At 43.5% G+C, this 10,200-nt stretch overlaps 1 long non-coding RNA gene across 1 annotated transcript in view; it reads left to right on the forward strand.

Moving 5' to 3' along the window:
• Positions 1-383: 383 nt before the first annotated feature.
• LOC137627378 (uncharacterized) overlaps positions 384-10,200 on the forward strand; it is a 40,324-nt gene continuing 30,507 nt past the window's right edge. Inside the window, exon 1 of the long non-coding RNA XR_011041147.1 lies at positions 384-492. This is a non-coding gene — a long non-coding RNA (uncharacterized lncRNA). The remainder of the gene's footprint in view (positions 493-10,200) is intronic.

Raw genomic sequence — 10,200 nt, forward strand, 5'->3', positions numbered from 1 at the left:
TAAGTGGCTTGATTCCCAATATGGGGGCTGCTCTCTGTAAAACTAATAGAGTGACGAGTGACGGGACTGTGAAACTATGATGCTGGGTACTAACATGATACTTACATGGCGGGGGTGGGGTGGGAGGGTGAGACTGTATAAGGGCTGTTGCCAGAGATGAAATGAATTTACAAAATGTAAATCTGTATGTTTAAAAGCATATTTTCAGCAAAAAAGTGGGATGGGGGGGGGGGGGGCTATAGCCCCCCCCAGCCCCCCCCCTGCTTCTACGCCCCTGAAAAAGAGAAAAACTTTTGAAAATAAGGAACACACAAAACTAAAAGACACAAGAAGCGCCGATTCAAAGGTGAAGCCTCGTCCCTCGACCTGAATCTAGTGTTAGAAGCAAGTGTTCATGGATTCGGCATCAGTGTCGATTCTTTTATAAAGGATTATCGTGAATCACAAAATGCGTCAGTTTTCTCCAATAATCTGCCGTGTAAACCAAACTCGGTAAATATATAGTACTTTAATTTCTAGCCAAATACATGAACCATATATTTTTCCTACTCGTTATCTGGGTGTTCTATGCATTTCTGACCTTGATTATTGGGGCAAACCACGCGTTCGTGAGTTTTTGGACCCCCTTATATAAAGATAATTATGGGGGACCCCAGTGGGAAACCGGAGTTTTTATGTCAGGGGAAATGTCATAAACGAGTGATTTACAGCAATATAAAAAAATAGTTTTTTTCCTAGGTTACATTACCCTGTAATACAGTAAAATATTACCCATGTAAGTGGCTGAACATAGGCCAAACATGATTATTCAAGACATTTGACATTTGTAAAAGGGTACAGAACCTAACAAACCCACCTAACCTAACCTAGTAGTTCGCAGGTCACAACCCCTAGCTGGGGGCAACCCCCCGGACCCCCTTCCCAGGTCACAGCTCCTAGCTGGGGCAAGCCTCCGGAGCCCCTTCCAGGTCACAACCTCTACCCGGGGGCACGCCCCCGGAACCCCTTCCCAGGTCACAGCCCCTAGCCGAGGCCAAGCCCCTGGACCCCCTTCCCAGGTCACAAACTAAAACTAAATCACAATTCACAAATAAATCCTTACCTTAAGTTTGGGAGGTCGAAGGCTGATTGTCTTCCGTTGACAAAGGAAGAACTGTCACTGACCCTGTCGTAGACGTAGATGGGTTGGGATACACTTTGGCAGTTTGAAGCAGGAAATTATGTAAGCGCTCGGAAATCTTGTGCTGAAAAAATAAGCACACTTCAGTTTACTAATTATTGAAAAAACGAAACATTAAGATACGTATTCTAATAATTTTTACCTGGCGGATAAAGACATAACGAGATAGATATTGAATAAAATATCCTTTTTGAATTCCGCCACGGAGAACGTAACTCTTGATATCCCGCCACAGCTTTTCGATGTTTTGAGTATGAGCACCTGTCTTGGGATCCACAAAATTTTGTGAATGATTCACATGCCCCACAGTGACAAGATCTTTGTATCCTTTCCATGAATCACTGTGGATTACGCTCCCTGCCTTAATATAACGTTGTATCAAGGGCACAAGGGTCTCGGCATTTCTTGGTTGGTCCACCAAAGGGACCACAAAAATTTTTTTTGCTCTCCCGCTCCATGCCACCGAACACCCACACACCAGACTAAGGCCTACCTCTGTTATATTTTGACCTCCCAAACTTGGATTCATCCACGGTCCAGATATACCAGGTCAGCCAGACAGCGTACCGATTTTAAGCCTCTTCTGCGCACCTACGTCATCTGAAGGGGCTTAGTGTTGGCGAGACCCATTAAGAACGTAGATCTATCATACAGTCAATGAGGTTTTCTATACTTTATCAAATTATTAAGATATCGCATTCGAAAATATACCGATATCTTAACAAAAAAAAGCAATAACATCGTCAGGAACTTCAATACCAGACTGTTTTAATTCTAAATAAAGCTTTTTAAAACAATTTTTTCCTTCCATGAGAGCTTCCCCGTGTACAGCATTAAAAATCTCCCGTATTATTAACAACTGAAAAAACTGACTAGAAGGTGCATGTAATTCCCCCCAATTAACACATGCTATCCAAGTATCATTCCTTTGCACTTCTTCAGTCTTATTTCCTAACTCAGGATATTTTACACAAAATTTCTTTATGATATATCCACCAATGTATTTAATAGCTTCTTCCTCAATTACTCCCCCAATATCTTTCTTTATTTCTTTATTTGCTCTCAAAAGGTCTTCTTCCTCGTCTAAAGCATCTTTCTCTAAATAAAAATCTAAATTTCTGAATATCTGCGTTGTTAGGCTAAGTCCCTTTTTTTCGTGATAGATTCATCGTCTTTGGCTGCTTCATGAGATTTTTCAACAGTGGTGATATTACACTTTTCACTTAATACTTTAATTTCCTTTCCTAGTAACATTTTTTTTAGCCGAAATTTAAAGTTCACAGCATGAGGATGATCATAGTGCCCATCCATTTGCCTTATACACCCAAAGAAATGTTCAAGGCAATCTTGATTTAGTCTTTGTGTAAGTAGGTAGTCAATACTATAAGAGCCTTTTAACATATCAAACAAAGCAATGGTAGATTTACATGATAAAATTATTCCTTTCTGAAACTTGAAAAGACTTCTTGTATTAGGATTTTTAACTCTCAGTATTCATTACCTCGATTACCTTGAGCAGTGTACCTGTTTGTTTTTCTACATCAATACCAAAAGCATTGCTTTTACCAAACTCTCCATACATGGAGGAAGAATTCATTATGTCGAACCAATCATTTATTAAAAGAATAAAATCAGATGTTTGATTCCAGTTTTGACACTCCAACAGTCCCTTTTCCCATAAATATTTTATGAGCTGACACATGACCTAGACAGTAATTGAACTGCTAATTTAACGTGCTGTCTTTGTTGACCTGTTACAGTTGAATGCATTTCATTAATCTTATATGCAAGCCTATATTCTTTTTTGGTTTTATTAAGCATTTCCCGTATGCCGTCATCTGAAATACACTCTCCAGTCTTGAGGAAAAAACCGGAGTTAATAAAATTATTTTAAACTAATTTAATTAAATGTGGAACATCTGAGAAAACAAAAACTTCTCTTTCTGGTTTAAAATGAATCGAGCAAACAGTAGATTTCACAACGTTAATTCTGTCTGCACGGCAACATGCATGTATCCACTTGTCTATGTATGGTTTTTCTTTTGGAAAGCGATGGTATTTTATGTTTGAGCTTTTAGTTTTATCATGTCTATTATAACAGCCAAATACTTGGCATTATTAGTGACAGAATGAATGAATGAATAAAATTATAATGGACACTGCGTCTCCTATTGTTTACGTTACCTCTTTAGGTAGCTAACTAAGGCAACGGTCCTTTTTGTTTACCCACGTGTGTGAGACGGGGAAGCTTGACGTCACAGTATGGGTGATTCACAGCTTAAGCTGCGCGTTGGCTGACCTGGTATATATAGACCTTGGATTCATCCACTTCGACGGCAATGCCAGACCCACCAATTGCCTCCAAGTTCTGGCAGTAATTTTCCGTGACTTCCGAACAATAAGACCTCCAGTTGACCGAAGTTTGTCATGTCCAGCCAAAGTTATAGGTGACATTGCCGTGCAAAAAGGCCCTTTCAAAGAAATGATTCACGAACAGCAGTATTTCCCAGGCTTGACCGAGAGCCTTTTCCAAGAAAGTGTCCTTAAATGCGGTTACAGAAAAACCGCATGCACTACTCTTTTCCTTCTTAGCAACCTTGACTGATCGATTACAAGCCCACTGATTAACTTGAGATCTAAAGATAGACGCACAGCTGTTGGCAGGAAGGGCATTGAACATCTGAATGTATGACTCCATGGTTCTGTAGGAACTCATATGCCCATTTATTTTTTCTTATATAGAGGGAATGTATCTCCCATGCCCTCAGAGAACAACCTTGACATATGGAAGCCATGATGAAACTGAAGAGAAAAGGGAGTGGGGATAGGTGTTGTAAAAGAACATAAGGGAACTTACGAAGAACTATTTGTAAGCTGTTAATTGGTTTATAAAAACCACCTGACAGATATGCTATTGTAAATGCACAGTAAGCTCCGCAATCCATGAAAAAAAAAAAAACCGCATGTGTAGTAAGTCCCCTTCAGTCTCTCAAATGTAAACGATGGAGTCTGAGTGAAAAACATACTTCACATTTTAATAGACCGTTATGTAAGTTGTTATGCCCCAGCCCCCATTGAACATATAGAGAAACACAACAAACTAGCCAGCACTCGTCCATTTCTTATAGAGAATTTAATTTTCACTAGCAATTAAACTATCATATATTAACCCAAAACTCTGACATATTTATTTCTTTGAAGTATTCACCATGGTATGTAGGCTGTGTTTGTCAGTATCTGCTAGATCACATATGATTTGTTGTTACAAGCGTAGGAAAGACAGCCAACAAGATTTACATTAACCAGAGGATAGTTTCGATCCTTTATAAAAGGCTGGATATTTCATCAATATCTATAATAACTGAAGTTACAGAACTCGTTTTTGCTTATCACTTTCTTAGGGCTAGAATAATTGACGCTAATAATTCCATTCTTTTATAGTGACTTCATGTCTCTGTACTTAAACTTCGTGAATTCAGGTCAGAACTTGGTTTTATTATAGTTACGGACAGAGAAAAGCTTTCCTAGTAAAAAACAGATTTTACCTATCGAAAAATGCCCCTTTTCTTCGAAAAGAACACTTATTTTCACCGCAAATAAATGCTAGTGGTATATATATATATATATATATATATATATATATATATATATGTATAGATATAGATATAGATATACAGTATATATATATATATGATATATATATATATATATATATATATATATATATATATATATATATATATATACATACATACATATATATATATATATATATATATATATATATATATATATATATATATATATATATATACATACATATATATAGACATATATATAGACATATATATATATATATATATATATATATATATAGACATATATATATATATATATATATATACTGTATATATATACATATATATTTGTTCTTACACTTGATACAAACCCTCATTCTTTACTATAGGAGATATTCTAGCGCAAGCTGGAAATATGACAGGAAAACCTTAACAAGGTCGTCAATGATCGGGCAGGTAGTTACCCACCTGTTAGTGGTGGGAGGACCGCCGGTCGGTAGCTGCTGTTTACCTTCAATCGAATTCTAGCCGTCGCAGTGGTAACACCGCTGCTCCTGCTTTTTTTTTTTTGTCTGGTAGACTAGCCTTTCTTTTTTGGATTTTTGATTAATCTTTCTTTTTTTCTTTGTTTGATGTGATGTCCACTATTATGAGGAAGTGTTCCGGGCACCTTTATGTCGCCGCTGGAGGTGGATCCTCTTTCCCTATGCCCTGGGTAGAGAGGTCATAGGTGGTCTGAAGGGTTCCCCTGCTAAGTGTGTAGAAGTGGTCGCCCTCTCAGTGGGAGAAGTTCGAGAGGATCACTGTCGAAGGTAAGGAGTTACGGACCTCTTCTTCGGCCTCTCGATCTCTCCCTTCAGACTCTTCCTCTCTTCCTTGCCTGCGTCCCTCCGGGGGGAAGTCAAGGAAGAGTGGCACCATTGATTTAACCCCATTCCTCTTGGTCAGGCGGATCACGTTGCCTCCCCCAGGGGGCAATACTTTCCGCCACCGGGAATGACTCTGTTACTGCTTCCATTCCAGATCATGTACGAGCGGTATGGCCTGCCCTTGGACTTCCTGGTTCTCCTTCGGAGGAAGTTAGGAACCAGTTCCTCACGGGCAAGGTAGTGCCTCAGGTCCCTTCTGTTTTGGAACTCTCGGGAGTTCCGGACCTCGCCTACCTCCCATCAACTCAGTCGGCGCCCACGGAAGTTTTAGTGGATATAGTAACTTCAGCTCCTGCGGCGCCTTCTTCGCACTCCGTTGCACATCTACAAATTACAACTTCGCGAGCGCAAATATCGCAGTGCCTCCTCCTCCTCTTCTTCGTCTTCGCCCTCTTCGTAGGCTAGGAGGGAGAGAGAGAAGAAGAAAAGGAGATACAGGCGACATAGGAAGAGACATCATCGTTCTCGCTCTTCCTCGCCTTCTATCTCTTCACGAGATGTCTTGCCGCATGACTATAAGCGCTCTCGTCACAAACCTAAGAAGAGTGCTTACTCCTCGTCATCGCCCTCATCGGAGGTCAGGAGGGAGAGAGAGAAGAGAAAAAGGAGAGCTAGCGCTCCTTCACCTAGATGTTCTCGCTGAAGAGACAGTCGATATAGGAAGAGACATTATCGTGCTCGCTCTCTTTTGCCTTCTGTCTGTCCTTGTGATGTCTCGCCTCGAGACTATAAGCGCTCTTGGCATAAACCTAAGAAGAGCGCTCCCTCTCGTCATCATTCTGCCTCGCTGTCGTCTTTCTCTTGCAAGGGATCATCTAAGAAGCCAGGAGCGCGGCCAAGGGCAAAGCACGTCCTGACCTCAAGTCCTCTTCTTCGCATAATAGTTTGAGGGGCTCCGTTCGCTCTAGAAAAGTCAGAAAGAGCTCTTCTCCTCGCTTTCACTCCTTATTTTCAGAGAAGATCGCTCTCGCCTTCGACTTCTCAATTTCTTATCCTTTGGGGTCTCGTGACAAGGAAACTTTGGTTTCCCGGTGCGTTATTCCTTTGTTTTCTCGCAACTCAGGTTGCTGAAACCTCGGGCTCTCGTGCATTTAGTCACGCTGACACTTTGGTGTCTCGTGACAAGGGAAACTTCCATTTCCCGTTGCTCTGGCCCTTCGGATTCTCGCAACACAACCTCCAGGGGCACACACGATCATGCTGAACCTTCTGGTTCTCGTGAAAAAGTCACCAAGTTTTATTCTTATGACAGAGAGTCTTCGGACTCTTGTCGCGCGGAGTGTTCGCGTGGGCTCAACCAAGATTGCTCCCATGACCATCAAGAGTTTTACTCTTATGGCAGAGTCTTCAGACTCCCGTCACGCAAGGTGTTCGCACGCAATTAGCGCTACACACGCAAATCTCGGTCATACACTCGCGGGGTCAATCCCACGCTCTCGTGTTTCAGACAGGACAACCTCCCCAGTTCCTTTGCTCCCTAATGAGTTAAGGATTACAAGTCTCGTGAAACCTCAGAAGAAGATGCAGGGGTTCGGCCCTTCTTCTCTTTGGTTGAGAGCAGAAGGAAAAGGGGAAACCTGTTAGAGAGGCTAAAAGAAAACACCCAGATAGCAGCGACGTAGAACACAATGCCGATGGCTTTTGCCGCTCTGTTCGTTATCCTGCGCTTCATGTGGCAGCTCATGAGCTGCCCATGTTACGAGGTAGCACTCGTTGTCAACCTGCAACTTGAGCAACTTGATGTTGAGAAACATAGATTGCTGCCAGGAGGTTTGCTTCCAGGGGTTAGAGAACCTCCCCTTACGAGGGAGTGATAACCTTCCTCGGAATTGGGCTGCGTGAGAGAACCACCCCCCTTTCGAGGGAGAGCTTCCCCACTTCAGCCATTCAACAACCTTCCCTCCTTCGTGAAGAGTTGCGGATAGCTCAACGAGTTTTACTTCTGCTATCTCGTCCCTGAAGACTGTGCTTTCTCCCCTTGAGCTGGGGAAAAGCAAGTCTAAGGCTTGTTCCTCCTTCAAGGGGAACTTCTCCTTCGTTCGTGATAGAGATTATTACACCTACACTTTTTTTTCCTATAAGAGTTGGGAGAAAGCTTGGCTCAGGCGATGTCCTCCTTCGGGAGGACTTCTCTCTCACTCACGAGAGGGAGATTATTACGCCTAAGTTTTTTCCCATAAAACTGGGAGAAAACTTGTCTTAGGCTATGTCCTCCTTCGGGAGAACTTCTCTCTTGTTCGCGCGAGAGAGATTATTACGCCTATGCCTTTTTCCCACAGAAAGGGGAGAAAGTTTGTCTTAGGCAATGTCCTCCTTCGGGAGGACTTCTCTCTCGTTCACGAGAGGGAGATTATTACGGCCACATTTTTCCCATAGAACTGGGAGAAAACTTGTCTTAGGTGATGTCTTCGTTCGGGAGAACTTCTCTCTCATTCGCAAGAGAGAGATTATTATGCCTGTGCTTTTTTCCCATAGAACTGGGATAAAGCTTGTCTTAGGCGATGTCCTCCTTAGGGAGGACTTCTCCTTCATTCGCGAGAGAGAAATTATTATGCCGACACTTTTTCCCATAGTGCGGGGAGAAAACTTGCCTTAGGCGATATCCCCCTTTTGGAGGGCTTCTCCCTCGTTCGCGAAAGAGATTATTACGCCTACAGTTTTCCCCATAGAGCAGGGAGAAAGCTTGTTTTAGGCGATCTCCTTCGGGAGAGCCTTCCTCCCATTCACGAGAGAAAACTTGTAGGAGTTTGCGGATCCACGCTCCTCCCCCTTCGCTTTTGGTTCTGCTTCAGGGGCGGAGCGAGAGCCTTGTCTTCAGCGACGTTCTCCTTCGGGAGAACAAACTTACCCTGCAGAGGGGTCATCTTCATCCCTGACGTTCTCCCCCTCGTGCTGTAAGAAGACGTCTTTTTGAGCCTACTGGTTCTCCTCACGTTGACCTCTCGGGGTCTCGTGATGATCACCCTTTCGGCAGGCATGATCGGGAGCCTTTGAACTCTCGTCATGTTGATCCTACGGGTTTTCATGACCTTAGGAGTCCTTCGGGCCTCTGTCGCGCTGGACTTTCGAGTTCACACGACTTGGAACCTTCGAGTTTCAGTTACGCTGAGTCGTCGGGCTCTCGTAACAATTAGCACAGAGTGTCCGTGGACGCACACAATTAGCACTATGCGCGTGACCATCGTCATCAAGAGTTTTACTCTTATGTCAGAGAGTCTTCTGACTCTCGTCAACGGTCTTCGCCATTACCTCCAGACTTCTACCTTTCTTCCCCTTTCGATAAGAAAGATGTGAGGGGTAAGACATAAGGTTTGTCTGCTACTCGCGTCTCCACTTTACCTGTAATAACACGCGAGGAATTAGCACAGCCTGAGGATTCCTCGGAATAGCTTCCGTCGAAGGACTTAAGATCCTCCTATTTAAGGACTCTAAAAACTATGTGTAATATCTTCATGCCTCGGCGATTTTCATCTGTCTCCTCAACCTCTTGACGCTCCAGCCTTAGACAGGCTATATCGTCCACCACAAACCCTAAGACCAGAATTGATCTTCTGGCGGTGGCCTGATTGGTAACGTTTCTGACTGGTGTTTAACAGTCTGGGGTTCGAGTCCTGCTCAGACTCGTTAGTCCCATTAGTGTGTGCAACCTTACCATCCTTGTGAGCTAAGGTTGGGGGGTTTGGGGGAGCCTATAGATCTATCTGCTGAGTCATCAGCAGCCATTGCCTGGCCCTCTCTGGTCCTAGCTGGGATGGAGAGAAGGCTTAGTCGTTGACCATATAATATATGGTCAGTCTCTAGTGCATTGTACTAACTGCTAGTGCAATGACACTGTTCCTTGCCTCTGCCATTCATGAGCAACCTTTAAACCTGGTGTGTTCGCCCTGAAGGCCGTCTGAGGAGGTATCGCAGGCGGTCGCGGGAGAAACGGGTTCCCTGAAGTCTCAGGAATCCAATAAATTCCCGTTTAAGAGACAAAAGCCCTTTACGAGATTAGAGATGTTAATCCTTCTCCTCTGATCTTGGATCCCCTCACGGCGAGGCTCACACCGGGCTAATCCTCGGAGAGACACTCTGCTCTTCCAGACTCTTCTCAGTCACAGAAACCTCGGCAATGGAAGCGGCTTCAATGTCCCTTCTGGAGGCTCCTCCTTGGCTTGACACGTGGTCTGGTACAGTCGGCTACCTCACGAGCCACGAGGACTTGTCAAATCAAGATTCCATGCAATCCCTACAGGAAATCCTAACTGCTGGGGCCAAGACAATGGATTACTTAACTGCTACAACAGCGACCATGTGGAGCAATTGGGTTCTCAAAAGGAAGGAATCAGTAGTTAACAGACTTCCTTTTGTACCTCAGTGAGGAAAAGCTCCTCTCAGTCTCGGCGATTAATGGCTATCGCTCAGCCTTGAGCCTCATCTGTAGACTGAGAAGGGGTTGACCTCTCCACCTCAGAAGACATCACCTTGGTTGATTCGGGGTTTTGAGTAATCTTGTCCCCCAGCTGAGATT

The sequence above is a fragment of the Palaemon carinicauda genome, chromosome 35, assembly GCF_036898095.1.
Source record: "Palaemon carinicauda isolate YSFRI2023 chromosome 35, ASM3689809v2, whole genome shotgun sequence".
In the NCBI taxonomy this organism is placed as follows: domain Eukaryota; kingdom Metazoa; phylum Arthropoda; class Malacostraca; order Decapoda; family Palaemonidae; genus Palaemon; species Palaemon carinicauda.